Genomic DNA, 16,116 nt, shown 5'->3' with positions numbered 1-16,116 from the left:
ATGGTCAGTACACAACTTTTCTCAATGAATGAGTGAATCATTCAAACCCTTTCTTATAAGGAAACATGGTAAGAACACAGCCTGGGATTTAGACTGACAAGGTTCAAATACAATCTCTTTAGAGTTGTATTTTTCTGCATAACACAGAGATTACGATTAATATACTAAGTTTATAATAGCATAGTTTTCATTGATACCAAATTAGCATGCAGAACTCTACTCCTATCCAGTTCTGATCTTCATTTTTATGTTGGCAGCACAAACTATAATTTTATATATTGCATGCCCAATAATAGATTTATAATTATTTTAATGCATTTGTCTTTTAAATCATAGAAAATAAAAAGTGGAATTACAAATCAAAATTTCAATAACTACTGCAATTTTTTACCTATAAACTAATTTGAGCTTAGTTATATTCCTCACATGTAAGTTAATGCCTGGGAATAACTGTTAATATAGAATGAAAATTGAAGAACTATGCATTTTTTTTAAAAAAAGATTTTATTTATTCATGAGAGAGACACAGAGAGAGGCAAGAGACACAGGCAGAGAAGCAGGCCCCATGCAGGGAGCCCGACGTGGGACTCGATCCTGGGACCCTGGGATCATGACCTGAGCCAAAGGCAGACGCTCAACCACTGAGCCACCAGGCATCCCATATGCTATTTTTTAAATTAGTAACTTGTTATTATAATTGACAGTGTTTAAGTATGAGCAATAAAAACATTTTCCAGGCTATTACGTTAAATTACTATACAATTAAAATTTTTGAACAGAAATTTTTATGAGATTAAGTTTATAGTTGAAATAAAACAAAATTTTGTAATGGAAACAAACTAGTCATAGGATTTTTGATGGAAAGAAATACATCGATAACCCACGTGTATCTCTTTATTTTTTAGGAACTTTCAAGTGAATATTTCTGTCTTCTGTCATGTAAGTAAACCTTTTATCAAATAATGTTCATCAATTTTAAAAATCCAAAAGTTTTCATCACCTTATGAATTCTAGACCAAACAGCATTATGGTTATCTATATTTATAATAAATTTATATTTTGTAATGAATCTTGTGATGAGTACAGAGCATCTGAAATAGGTATGAATTGTTTATTTGCAATAAGGCAGAGCACTACTAAATCACAATGTAAGTAAAATACTTTTTATTCATGGTGGGAGTGGAGTGTCTCTGAGCCAGAATTAAATATCTCTTTATAATATATCCAGATTTAAAAGAAATTTAGCACAGAGCTTAAATTTGAAAATACTTCAGCCAGTTACAGTAATCAAGCAAATTAGGGTTTTTCAAAGGATTGTGCCTTAGAAATTGCAGGTACCATGGGATCTTAGTGAACAAGTCAGGAACTGAATTCTATTTCTCCTTGGAACAGAATCTTTCTTCTAATCAGTCTGCTATATTAGAGCTGTGGCTCCATGTGGATTAAAAATAGATGAACAGCCTCTGCATCATGTTCCCTCGGAAGGTTTGTCTTTACTCTGAAGCCATTTTTCCAAATATTGTTTTAAATTATACCTGTCCATTTTCAAAGAAAAGGAATAAAAAACCTTGAGCATATTGCATTTTTCTGAATCTTGAGTTCCTATCATTTTTCCAATCTGGTATCTAACTGAATGTTACTAGTCTGAGATTGCTCCTGTCTTATTTTAAACCCAAAGTTCTATGTTTGCAAGATTTTTTTTCAGCTTCAAATTTTCACATTTACAGAGTGAATGCATGTGACCATAACTCCCTTTTAGAAATGCTGATTGGCAAAGGGTTACCAACAACAAAAGAGCTCATAAATATCCTGCCAATTATAAAAGATAGCAAAAATTTTCCTAAGTCAGTACAAGGAAGTCTAGATCAATGGATGTATTTTTGAGGGCTTGTGGAATTAGTACCACATTATGCTTTAAAGAAATCCTAGGAGCTTAGTTAACCAAATGGAGACTACTGGTATTATTACTAAAGATATAAGACATAAAATATGAAATTAAATTAGACAACATTTGTTGAATATTAAATATATGTTAGGTAATTTGGATGCTACCTCCCTATCAAAGAGGTGAGAAAAGCAAGCACAGTATATATTTACATTGTGTAATAATACCCAGCTTGTAAATAGCAATTTTGATGTTTAAAATCTGCTAAAAAAAAAAAACACAAAACAACAACAACAACAAAAAAAACCCTCTCACTTGAGGATTTGAGAGCCTCTGCTCCAAATTATACTGCCTTCAAAGGCTAGAAAACCAGGACGTGTATACAAGCAATGTAATCTCATCTAAAAATTTAAATAAGAAAAATGCCAAAATAAGCCAAATATTTCATTATGTCTGCAAACATTTGTTTTTAAAAATTCCAACCTACAGAGAAGTTGGAAGATAATCAAAATTAGCACCTATATAGCATATCAACTAGATTTATTGGGTATTAACGATTTTGCCACATTAGCTTTCTGCTACTTCCAAGCAGTATTTTGCTCGGAATCATTTCAAAGTAATTGTAGACATTATGAAACACAATCTCAAAATATCTCAGCATGTATATTCTCAAAGGTAGGATATTTTTCTACTTAAATAATAGTTTTTTTCATCACACAAGAACTTTATTTTTGATTTCACAATGTCAAAAGAATTCTGAGACTTGGTAATAGCCAAAAGAGATTACTGAGCTTCCTTTGGGACACTGATTGGTGCACTCCGGTTGGTAGTACGAATCGGTAAATTTTCTATCAGCTGATCTATTTTATTTATTTTATTTATTTTTTTTTTAATTTTTTTTTTTTTTTTTTATGATAGTCACAGAGAGAGAGAGAGAGAGAGAGAGAGAGGCAGAGACACAGGCAGAGGGAGAAGCAGGCTCCATGCACCGGGAGCCCGATGTGGGACTCGATCCCGGGTCTCCAGGATCGCGCCCTGGGCCAAAGACCGGCGCCAAACCGCTGCGCCACCCAGGGATCCCTCAGCTGATCTATTTTATACCACCTATGTGTTATAATGTAGACTAACTTACAGATTTTTGTCTGTCCAGATGCATGTGAGTTCTGTTGATTGAAAAAGATAACTGTGCGTGACACCTCTGGCTTACTGCCCTCGTTTTGTATCTAACCCAGCAATGTGATCTTAATAATCTTTCATTAATTTGCCTGTAGAAAAATAGCTCCTCATATATTCTGTGGTCTAACTTTAAGAGCTTACTAGTTCCTCATTAATTGACAAGCTAGATAAAATCTTTGACATATATATGTTTATTTTATATTTATCATATTTTTAACTTCTTAAAAATTATACTTTAATAATAACCTTATCTAACATAATTCTATAACTCAAATGTCCGCAAGTGCTTCAAGAGTGTTCTTTATAGTTCTTTGTTTCATCATTTTGGTTAAGTATCTTGCATTATAATTATACGTGTCCCTCTAGTTTTCTTTCATGTAGAAGGACAATCCCTTTTTTGTTTTTTTATGATATTGACCTTTTTTTCCCTTTTAAGTATGCAAGATAATTATGTTCTAAAATGTTCCACCAGAAAGATTTGTCTGAATGTTTAGTCATGATTAAATTCAGGTTAAGCAATTTTGGCAAGAATGCAATAAGTGATATTGTGCACCTCCTATTATATGAGACTCACATAATGAAATAGGCCTCTTTTTTTTTTTTTTTTTTTGAAAATGCCAAGTTTAATCATGTGCTTAAAACGATACCCAGGATTTCACTGGGTAACCATAGGTGATGGATAAGTAGTAACTTGGTTAATGGGATTTATCCATTGTAAAGTCACATTTTGTTGCACATATTTACCAAGCTGTCTGTGGGGTATTATTTTGGGACTATGTAAAGATCCTATTCCCCAACAGTATTTAAGCCAGTGAATTTGCATGTTCTGATGATTCTTGCTTGGAGCAATTATTACACTGCTAGTAAATTATTTTATTTTAAAACATCAGTGCTTATGGGCAATAGAAATGGTTAATGGTTAAGGGAGCTCAGAATTGAGGTCAAGAGATAAATGCACAAATGTTCACATACATGCACATACCTTTCAAATTTCAAAGAATGGTGAACACTTGATTATAAACCTATTTTTAAAAATATAGATGGGTTAATAATGCGGGGGCTAATCCATAAATATAATTATAAGGCTTAATAAAGTTACATTTGATAAAGCTATCATCAGTTTCTAATGAAGCAGTGTGTGTGATCCTGAGTCTGATTTTCTCCATCTGCTATAACTGGAATAATACCTACTTCATCAGACTGTTTTGAGAATTGAGATACTACATGTAAAGCATGGATCATATTTACTAACATGTAACAATGATTTTTAAATGTTATTTTTCTGCACTACAGTGTCCCACCTATCCTGTGATTTCATATATTTATTTTTTTAAATAACTAAGATAAAACAAAGGAATAGATGGAATAACATGTAGGCTGCTTTCAGATCTATCTTCCCTATGTACACTATTTGATTTGATGGATTTGCTTTCTATGGTGTATTCCGTTTCTTACCTTAAATCCTTTGTGCATTTTTTTAAAGGCCCACATAAAATCTTTTGATAACGTGACTTCCATTCTTAAAAAATTCATTTAGAGAAAATGTGGCAATGGCAACATTATCCATATGGTTACACATTCTGTGATGTCATAAATGTGGCCAATATAAACAGTAAATTCCTAACTGGAAGTCAGCAATAGGGAGAAAGAAATAGAAGAGTAGTGATTTCATGGGCACCTGGGTGCTCAGTCAGTTAAGTGCCCAACTCTTAATTTCATCCCAGGTCATGATCTCAGGGTCATGTGATTGAGCCCCATGTGGGGATCCATGCTCAGCAGGGAATCTGCTTAAGGTTTTCTCTCTCCCTCTGTCCCCTCTCCACCCCATAAATAAATAAATAAATAAATAAATAAATAAATAAATAAATAAATAAATAAATCTCTTTGAAAGGAGTGAAGATTTCAGGAGCAGGTATAGAAATTAAATAAATGAGAATTATTAAAATATTTCTTGTTTGTAAAAGGTGGTATTGGTATTTCCTTTGGAGGTTAGAAAAGCACTTTTTAAAAATTAATTCTTTATATTTGTTTTGAAAAAAAGTGCTCCATAATCAGAAATGGAAGTTTGCTCTGTGCACTGAAAATGTAAGTGCAGTCGCATATGTATGTGTGTGTGTGTGTTGAGAGAAAGCTGTATAACATCTTAATGAGGAATGCTGTTTTTAAATTTAAACAAGCTTCCTTAAACTTTTAATCATTCCTCTCTGGAGCACTATAGCCTGAGGAAGTGTCATTGCATAGAGTATCTCAACTATAGGTTTTGCTTCTGTTTATATTTTGAGTTAAAATGGAAGAAGTCATGGAAATACTTTAGGAACTTTAAAAATCCTTCATAGACAAATAAAAAGGCTTGCTTTTCAAATAACTCATCCAGCCTAATCTTTACACCACTTAGAGCACAACTACAAAGATTGCTCATCAGGAAAGGATAAAGGGAGTATGGTGATGTTTCTTTGTAAATGATCTAGCTCTTGTTTTATTTGCCTCTTACTTTGAACCATTTCTATATCAAAGTCATGTCTAGTAATGAAAGAGCTTTGGGGGGATTTCTGACTGACAGGTACCATTACTAATAAATTGCCTCAGAATGTAAAAATGTGACCCCTCAGGTGGTTCAACCACATTGTTTGCAAACTGTGACTAAGTATCAAATTCCAGCTTTTCTGCTAAGCACTCACCATGGAACAATACAGTTGTACTCTTTAGTGCTTTGGCACAGATTGTGTAGGTCATAATTAGGGATTCAGCTGGGGATGAATGGAGAAGAATGTGGTTGTGCAATTGGCTGTAACCAATCTGACCCTGCTTGATCCTTACTCCTTGAGAACCTGTGACCTCCCATAGTCTCTTGCATGATACATGTATGTGGTTAGCAATGCCTCCCCACCAACCTTTTCAACAGTAGGCTTTTCAAGCCATTACTTTGCTTTGTAGTCTTATTAGGGCATACATTTTGAGTGACCATAAATAGCATCTAGGAGTTCAAAGTTTGCCCAGCACAATAAGAAAAGTCACAGTGGGTTTCTTAAGAAAGAAGCCAGAAAATGTTGTTGAACTTTATAGAAATTATGCATTTTAAAATAAGTACATATTTTAGTTAGGGAAGAACCACAAGAGAATGGCGAAATAGAGAGAGATATACAAGGTGCCTATTTTATAGAATCTATTAGAGTACTAGGATTCAAGTTAACAAATTTTCCCTTCCATCAAGATCCCATTTACATGTGGTCCATGACCTTTTGTTGAATGAAAGAAAGAAGAAAAAGAACCTGAACCTAAAATACCATCTTTCTTAATCCAGCTCTTTCTTGTTTGCCTAAGAGAAAACAAAATCAGAAAATTTCTCAATATCTATAGGAAAAAACTTAGAATTTTTTAATGGAATTTTTACATATCCTTTAAAATATAAAAAGTTTAATGAATTTGAGCCCATTCACTTTTCCTACCTGTTTTGTTATAACAGTAGAATCAAGAACATATCATCATACACACATGTTGATATTTTAAGAAATGCTGTTATGTTAGTAGCCTATTTTGTCAAGTGAGTTTAATACAAAAGACCAATTTGGCTGTACTTTGGAGGCACCATAATGGAAATAACAGAACATAGAGTCAATGATTCATAGTAATTAGGGAGCAAGGGAAAACTAACATTCGTATTCCTGCAAGATAAATTATTTCTGACAATAAAATGTCTGATTACATCCCACTCAAGTTTATGCTCCAGTAACAGTGCTTTCTGCTTTATCCCTTAAATATGTTTAGTCTTTAAAATAGAAGCGCATAACCACAGTCACCTTACATCATAAAGACAACAACAACAATAGCAGGCTGCTACCATTTTTTCACCTATCCCAGAGATCAAGTATCACATAGGGAAGAAGTCTGTCCCTACACCTCTATTGATGTTTCTGAGATATGGTTAGCTTTTTCTCTTAAGCACACACTTAACACACAGACACACAAATGCACATGCATACAAACATTTTTTTCATACCCTGACTTACTGCAAATCCATAACCTTCTCTTAAATCTTAAGATTTGGGAGCAATGAAAAGTTATACCTCTTCAAGAAAATCTAGGAGAAATTCCATCTAATAGTTGCCACTGTGTCAACATAAAGCTATTTTTTTTAGGTGCAGATATCCTGGGAAAATAGTGAAATGGCTTTTAAGAGACCAAGTGTGAAGAAACAAATACTTTTGAATGCTTTAAAGGCATGGGGTTAAATGCTCCCCCAAGCAATTTGCCATTTCCGTGTTAATTCAGTTTGTAGAAACATATAATTAGAAACTCTAATACCTGCATTTTTCTTCCCTTTATGAGAAAAACATGTGGTAGTGCACAGAGCAATGGATACACTGGGAAGGGAACCCTTTGTAGAGTGGCTTTATATCTCCTGCTGAAAAGCCACAACTACTATATTTCCAGCAGAAAACAAAGCAAAATAACACTTTATTCCTTTATTGGAAACTAGCACCCCTCCTTAAAACTAAAATTGGTGCTTTCATGTAGCATTAGTTATTTTCTTCTTTACAGGTGTTGAACAAAGTAGCCTGGGGAGTGTGCAATCTGGGCTGGGAATTAAATCCAGGTTGCTTGCTTAACAGTATAATACATAACCATATAGGCCCTGGTTGACATTAAAAGAATGCCTTTTATCTTGAAAATTATAAAAGAAAAATGCCCCCCTGATGAATAATCACAATCACTGCTTGTAAAAGAAAAAATATGGCATGTATAGTCATACATGTATATATACATATATATCCACAGATATATACACACACATATATATTGTATACTATGTATATATTAGCATATAAATATATGATTCATGTGAATTTATGTTTTCCTTTAAATAGCAAAAAATTGATCACATAATACAAAAAGATAACATTAGTTTTATTGTTGATTCTCGTGAAAGGCTAAAGAAATATTTAACAGCCTTAGAGTATTCATTTATTTTGGCTTTCCCAGGGGGGAAATTGTCTTTAAAATCGATTTATTATATAATTAATGTTATTCCCTAATGCAATCTCTATTATTCTTTCCAAACATAAAAAAGTGAAAAATTTCTGAGAGAAAAGTATAACATTTATATTCCTTTAATAATATTAAAACTCCTGTATCCTATGCCTCACAACTAAAGGATCTTGAGACCCAGTGCATGATTCTCTGAGAAAGAAAATTCTTACATAATCATAGTAGATTCTATCTAAATTAATTTATATCAAGATATCTGTTTCCACAAATTATATTCTGCTGTATAGTTTTTCTCACCTAGCTTATTTGGTCCAAGAATGTCAGTGATTCAGAAAACACATTTGCTTTCTTCTTCTCGTTTGGGAACAGTCAAATCAAACACACACAAAATTAGATTTTTTTTCTTCTAATTCAAGAAGGATTTAAATAATAAGTATTTTCTGCCCATGGGTAAGTAAATGAATTTTGGGGAAGAGAATACTCTTCTGACCATGACTTTCAAGTAAATGAAAAATTGAATGTTAATAATGTCAAAGTTACTATTCCCTCAAGTTTTGATTTAAAAACATTTGGACATGGGGACCCTGGGTGGGGCAATCGGTCAAGTGTCTGACTCTTGGTTTCATCTCAGGTCCTGATTTCAGGGTCGGGAGATTGATCCCTGCATCAAGCTCTGGGCTCAGCGTGAAGTGTGCTTGAGATTCTCTCTCCCTCTCCCTCTGCCCTCCCACCCACGTACATACTCTCTCTCTCTCTCTCTAAAAATAAATAAATGATTAATAAAAATAAAACCATTTGGACAGTTGTAAATGCCAGGGAGGTAATGTAAAATGGTCTGATGTGAAAGGTGCCCCTGAGATTTGTGTAGTGTGGCAGAGCTAGTGTGATGGAATGGAGAGGGATGCAGAGGTAAACTAATTCATGGGACAGTCCTGCAACTGTGATCTCAGAGGTTCCAGTGAGGAACTGAGAAAAGAGGGTGATACGCTTCAAACATGCAGGACCTCTGAAATGGAGAGAAAACACTTTTCCAAGGAGTGAATAGTCCAATGTCATAGGCCACAGTGATATTAATTAGGAACAAAAGTGAGAAAAAGGTACCAGATTTATTTATGTGGAATGAAACAGCATAAACCCTTGTTACAGGTTCTGGAACGTTGCAGGCACATAATAAATGGTAGCTATTATTATTTTTAAAAAGGAGGGATGGGGTGAAAGCCTTAAAAGACCGGACAGATAGGAAAGTGAGGAAGTAGCTGGATTAACCTGCTTGAAAGTTGGGAGACAGAAATTGAAAATGAATTACCAGTTGACATGTCTTTTGGTTATTTTATTAGTTTGCTCATTTTCACTTTCCAAATAACTGGACTAGTCATTTGAAAAAGTAAATTGAGTAAGACATGAGTCACCTAGCACAGTGCCTGGCCTGCACAAATGCAAAGAGGAAATAATCTTTTTGTTTACCATATGTCATGCCCAGTTTCATAAACTTTGCATGGTTTATCTCAATTATCATGGGCTAAGTGCCACTCTACCAGAAATAGCTTGTCATTCCAATATGTAGACTTAAATATAAGGAAACGAAACTCCATAAGGACTTTCTCAAAGTTCCTCCCCTAAAGGGTTTTGTCTGACTCCTCTCCATAGTGCCACATTATGTGTCAGAGGCACCTGTGACCATGGTACGTGTGAAATAAAAAGGAAAGAAATTCATGGAGAGTACTCTGGCAAAATTAGAGTAATTTCAGAAAAATGCTATAAGTTTCAGTGTAAAATAAACTCTCAATAAATACTGAGCAGTTGACTAATACTTTTCACACACTTAATTTTTCTATATATTACACATTTAATTGGAACTAGACAATTGAAGTAACAAGGTAGATTATTGAAATTATAAGCATATAGGAGTGTGTGGTTTTGTATCATTTTTGGATATCTGATCTGATGTTTAATACACCTTTATTACATTACAAAGTTGGCAGTGTAAATCAAGATTTTCAAATCTCAAACAATCACCATCATATTTTTGTGTTCTTTATTTATTTTCTTTTTTTGCAAAAGAATATATATGTCATATTGTCATTTATATAACTAACTGTATGCAGAAAAAGAGATCCCACACCTTTTAGTAACTTATGTTGGACAATGATATTGTCCATCACCAAAATATGCAACGGAGGCATGGTCAAAAAATTAACACATGCTGCTTGTTTATTAACTACTAGTATCCTGCTAAGAATTCATCCTTACTTCACACCTGGTGAGGTAAAAAAATGCCTTGCTAAGGAAACAGAGGATTAAAGTGTGGGTCACAGATAATCTCTCTAAGGTGAGAAAATAAAGAATATACAGATATAAAAGAGAGAAATAAAACTTTTATTATTGTTGTTATTTTTTTAATGATTTCTTCTTACATGTCAAACCTTCAACCAGGAATGCTTTCCAGCTACACATACTTTAGCCTTCAGAAGTTTGCTTAATGAGAGTCAATTGGCAGGTTTATCTTTTTACGTTTTGTTCTCCTGAAAGTTTTTTTTTTTTTTCCACCTGCTTCTTGAAGGAAAGTAGTTCTAGGTATTGAATTTTAAGTTAAACAGTTGTTTTCTTTCCATATTGAAAATATTACAGTGACTCAAACTTCCTTTGTTGCTGTTGAGATGCCAATCAATTGCCATTCCTTTTCAAAAGGTGTATCTTTTCTCTCTTGCCGTTTCTAATTTGTTTTTTGTCCTGGAGGTTCTATTACTATTTTTATATGATTATAATTACTGCCCTAGGATTATTAGACATTATATTGCTGTATCTATCTCAATTTTTTCATTAACCTTGTTTGTAATTTTTTACTCTTCTAGAATAAAAAGTTGGATATCTTTCATTTATGGATTCATATTTATAACTTCATAATTATATCTAAAATGCCATGATCATATTAATTTTTCTTTTTTTAAATTTTTCTTTTGAAATATTGCCTCTTACCTATTTTCCTTTTTAGTCTGGAATTTCAATTAGATATATATCAGCTTTCTTCAATTCATCCCCTTGTATCTCATACTAGTAGTTGATATTTTAATTCCTCTCTGATTACTTCATGAATATTTTCTTCAGTTTTATTTTCCAGTTCTTCCTTCCACCTGGATACACTCAATTTTTCACTTGACTTTTTTCATTTCTAAACTTTGATAAGATTCTTTTTAAAATCTCCAAGGACATTATAAAGTCTCTTGACCCTCAAATTTTCAAACTTACTTTTTTTCCTTGAAATGTATAAAATATGTCTATTTAAATGTTTGTCTTATATACCTAATGTATGGCATATCTGCACATATACTCGGGCTAGTTTTCACTTGTGGTACATTGATCCCCTTGGCTTTTATCTGTGAATACAAGTTCTAAATTGACATTAAGATTCTTTGGTGACGGTTTTGCATTCACCTCTGTCCATTGCTTGGGGGATCCTCACCACCCCCCACCCCCCCGCACCAAACAAATTGTATAAAGTTGAGAAAATCTACATGAAGACCAAAGTATGGTTATGAATTCTCCAAGGACGTTTTGCCCCTTCACACGGTGCTGGTGCATAAGGAAGTCTCTTTGCTGCCCCTGTGCTGTGAGCGACTGGCAGGTGCCCGCCCTGGGCCCTGGGAGCAGTCTCCACCCCACGCTCCGCGCCACCGTCCCAAGGCTTTGGCCAGGATCTTGGGTGCCCGGACGGACACTTAGAATCCCCCTGCACTTGGTGCATCTTTGTAAGGTTGAAAACTGGCTTTTAACTGCACCTAATTCCTAGGGTTCCACTTTTATTCTTTTTTGAGCCTCTTTAGATTTTTACACTTACTTTCACCAACAAAAGGCCTTTAAAAATATACTTGTTACATTTTATATAGCTTTCATCTGTTTTCATCAGAGATCCATTTGCAGTTTTGTCTGCTAATTGCTGTCAATAAAAATTATACCTGTTTTGTTTTCAAAACTCTGATCTTATGTGCCTTCTTTTATTATATGTGGATGTTGCTCTTCTATATATTAAAGCTATAGTTTTTAGTTTTTAGATTTTTTAAAATAATCTGAATTTTTTTATTTTTTATTTTTTATGATAGTCACAGAGAGAGAGAGAGAGAGGCAGAGACACAGGTAGAGGGAGAAGCAGGCTCCATGCGCCGGGAGCCAGATGTGGGATTCGATCCCGGATCTCCAGGATCACACCCTGGGCCAAAGGCAGGCGCTAAACTGCTGCGCCACCCAGGGATCCCAGTTTTTAGATTTTTTTATTGGTTGTTTCGGCCACCTGTCAGCTTTGGTACTGATTCTGAGCCCTTTGTTAGAACTGATGCAAAAGACAAATTAATGTTGATGTAGCATATTCATGAAGTCAGCTTCTAGAATTCTATAGATGACTGGGATCCTACAAATTATACCACAGAAATAACAACCCAGTTTTACCAGAATTATTCATTAAAGATTAGCAAGTAATGCACAGAGTCGATTCCACATGAAAATATTTCTTAACTTGACAATCTAGAAATTCCTAATTTCCCAAATTGAATAAAAAAATAAGACTGAGTTAATAATCTCTCAGTACTTAATCAGTTAAAAATGTCTTAAACTGTAAGGAACAAATACTTGACCAACATTGGCTACACAATACAACGTCATTTGTTTATTTAAAAAGATGTCTTGAAGTAGATTTCATGTCTCACGGATCATCCAGCAAGTAAATAATACTATAAACAAAACTATTTTCTGATTCTTAGTATGTTTTAGTATTAGTATTAGTATTTTTCCTAATCATTCTTGTATTGCAGCGACAAATGGTTTCCATAGCTCAAGGAACCACATTTGCAAGGCAGAAACAAAGGGCAAGGAGTGATACCAGCCAGTTATTTTCTTTTCCCCATTTCTTTTCAGCAAATTGACTTTCAAACAAGGCCCCAGTAAAATTATTTTTAGGTTGCTTTGGCCAGACATGGGTCACATGATTATTTCTGGCTTCAAGAAAGTGTAGAAGAATGAGAATCTTTTGAGAGTTGATGAAGGGAAGCAAGTAGGGGATGCAATGTGGGACACAAGCTCATGGTACCTATAATAGTTCCACCAATGGCTATTCAACATCCTTACCCATTTTACACATGGAAGAGATTCTCCTCCCTCACAAAGGAAACCACCCCAGGCTCATCCATTTATTGCATATGGCTCTTTTCCTACAATACCTAAGTGATGTGCTTTAATCTCTGGCAGGTTAGCTATGACTACTTATGATCTAGAGATTCCGAGTTGAAGCAGAAGGCACTTGCCTTTAACACACGCAATAGGGACACCTGGGTGGCTCAGCGGTCGAGCACCTGCCTTCAGCCCAGGTCGTGATCCCGGGATCCGGGATCCAGTCCTGATCAGGCTCCCTGAGAGGGGCCTGCTTCTCCCTCTGCCTCTCTCTCTCTCTCTCTCTCTCTCTTTCTCTCTCTCTGCATCTCTCATGAATAAATAAATAAATCTTTAAAACACAATAGACAATTGGGGAGAAGAAATTCTATAACTTAATTTTTCATTTTAAATGTGAACAATTAGGGGGTGCCAGCCTGGCTCAGTTGGTAGAACATGTGACTCTCTTTTTTTTAAAGATTTTATTTATTTATTCATGAGACACACAGAGAGAGGCAGAGACACAGGCAGAGGGAGAAGGGGGTGCCAGCCCCAATGTGGGACTCGACCCCGGGAACCTGGGATCACACCCTGAGCGGAAGGCAGATGCTCAACCACTGAGCCACCCAGGTGTCCCAAGCATGTGACTCCCGACCTTGGGGTCATGAGTTTGAGCCCGATGTTGGGCATAGAGATCCCTTAAAAAAATTATTAAATGTGAACAATTGGAAACACACATCAGTTGCTATTGAGATGATGTATCTTAGCCTGTTGGAGCGTAAAGGCAGGAAATCCCATGGTGGCAGTGAGGTCAGCTTCCTGATTAGCCAATGGCTCTGTCCTCCTTTCTGTTTCAAAATCTTTAGTTCTATTACTGAGAGGAACTTTTCCTTTTGTTTTCCTTTCCATCCATATCTGAATTGTATGTTGGGGAAGACGTGCCGCCTGGAGGAGCCACTGTGTAATCCTCATCTTCCTTCCCTTTGATGATAGTTTAGAGGCCCAGAGATTTCCACAGATGTTTCCAAGCCAGATTTGTTATTTTATTAGTGGCACATTTCTCTCAGGTTTTATTTCTAATCTATTTGCTTCTAATCAATTCCATGCTCTGGAGCTACGGTCAGAATTAATTGTTGAAACATAATCTGGAAACTACGACACAGTTGGCATAGCCTGCAGTTGGGTTTCTACTAGAAGGTTTGTCTCTTTGACGAAAGGTACTGGGAAGAGTCTGAGGCACCTCCTTCCTGTCTCTCCCAATAAGAGAGAGTTGTGCGTGCACGCTGGCACTTACACTGGCTTCATGTGGGCAAGCAGAAGTTGGCTTTTCTAACCCTGCCATGCTCTAAATTATGAGGGTGAAACCTCAGGCCAGATTGTGCCTGGCTTCGAAGAGGAAGCACAGGCCAACCTTCTAAGTTTGAGCTTCTCATCCCACCAGCAGTTCAACCTCTGCTAGCACATTGTCCACATCCCAAAGTGGGCCAAACATCAATTTGAGAAAAAGTTTCACCGAGTCTTCACAAGAGTGTCTAAAAGCCAAGAGTATCTGAGAATCAGGTTTCAGGCTCTTCTTCATCCCTCTACGTGCACTACTACTTTCAGAGGCACAGACACCACTTTTGTGGCTCTATTTAAGATAAATATTGGCACCTTGATGGCTTAGAAACCTTAGATGATGCAATATCTCTGCATTTAGAAGGTCTACTGAACTGTTCTCTTTGCTGCCAAGTGTGCTGAGTCAAGTAGCACCTCAGGGAGAAGAGGGAGAAAACAACCTGCAACCTGGATAACATTCCTACAAATGGTATTTGTGACCAGAAGGACCATTTTTTTATTTCCAGTAGTAAAGGAGTTCATACTCTAAACATCACTGAAACTGACCAGGAATTGGTTCCCAGCTGTTACAATGATAATAATTCTTGAATGCCACCAGCTTTTTTCAGTTAGCTCCATATATGAAAAATATCAAGAAAAAAAATCTTGTACTGGGTGCCTGGGTGGCTCAGTTGATTAAGCATTTGCCTTTGGCTCAGGCTGTGATTCCTGAGTCCTGGGATCAGAGTCCTGCATCGGGCTTCCTGCTCAGTGGGGAGCTTGCCTCTCAGTCTCCCTCTGCCTGCTGCTCCCCTGCTTGTGCTCTCACTCTCTCTCTCTCTCTGCCAAATAAATATATTTTTAAAAATTGTATTTATTTATTCATGAGAGACACACAGAGAGGCAGAGACACAGGCTGAGGGAGAAGCAGGCTCCCCGTGGGGAGCCCGATGTGGGACTCAATCCCAGGACCCCAGGATCATGCTCTGAGCCAAAGGCAGATGCTCAACTACTAAGCCACCCAGGCATCCTAAGATTTTTTTTTTTTAATGTCTTGTACAACCAGATGTATAGGAGGGTTCCCACCACAGTGGCACTGGAGCAGGAAAGATCTGTCCCAGCTCTCAAGGTTACTTCAAGACAATCAGTGGCAGCACTTGCCTTATAAATATGAACTGTTGGGGCACCTGGGAGGCTAAGTGGTTGAGCATCTGTCTTCAGCCCAGGGCGTGATCCCGGGGTCCTGGGATCGAGTCCTGCATCAGCCTCCCCACAGGGAGCCTGCTTCTCCCTCTGCCTGTGTCTCTGCCTCTCTCTGTCTCTCATGAATAAATAAGTAAAATCTTTAAAAAAATAAATATGAAGTGTCTCAGAAACACTATAATCTATTTAAGTATTATGTTTATTTATATTTTAGTTTATACAGATATTATTTGTGGCTGTTACTTTGGTGCAAAGTAATCCTGATAACCTGAGTTTAATATGTCAACATAGAGAATAGGATGAACAAAAGGGTTAGGAACTCACCTGTATCTTTTTAATCTTACCTTGCATAGGAAGTGTCCACTTATATAAATTATTGAGTGTCCTTGAATGTATTTCAAGTATTTTCTCTC

General features: G+C 36.0%; 1 protein-coding gene across 2 annotated transcripts in view; it reads left to right on the top strand.

Annotated features, from left to right (window-relative positions):
• Positions 1 to 16,116, top strand: part of SEMA3A (semaphorin 3A) — a 461,093-nt gene that overhangs the window by 60,167 nt on the left and 384,810 nt on the right. For both annotated transcript variants that reach the window (XM_041723448.1, XM_041723450.1), the window contains exon 2: positions 906 to 939. The gene's annotated coding sequence lies outside the window, so the exon portion shown is untranslated. The remainder of the gene's footprint in view (positions 1 to 905; positions 940 to 16,116) is intronic.

The sequence above is a fragment of the Vulpes lagopus genome, chromosome 11 (assembly GCF_018345385.1).
Source record: "Vulpes lagopus strain Blue_001 chromosome 11, ASM1834538v1, whole genome shotgun sequence".
NCBI lineage: Eukaryota > Metazoa > Chordata > Mammalia > Carnivora > Canidae > Vulpes > Vulpes lagopus.
The sequence above is the reverse complement of the archived record's forward strand: the minus strand, read 5'-3'. Positions and strand labels throughout refer to the sequence as shown.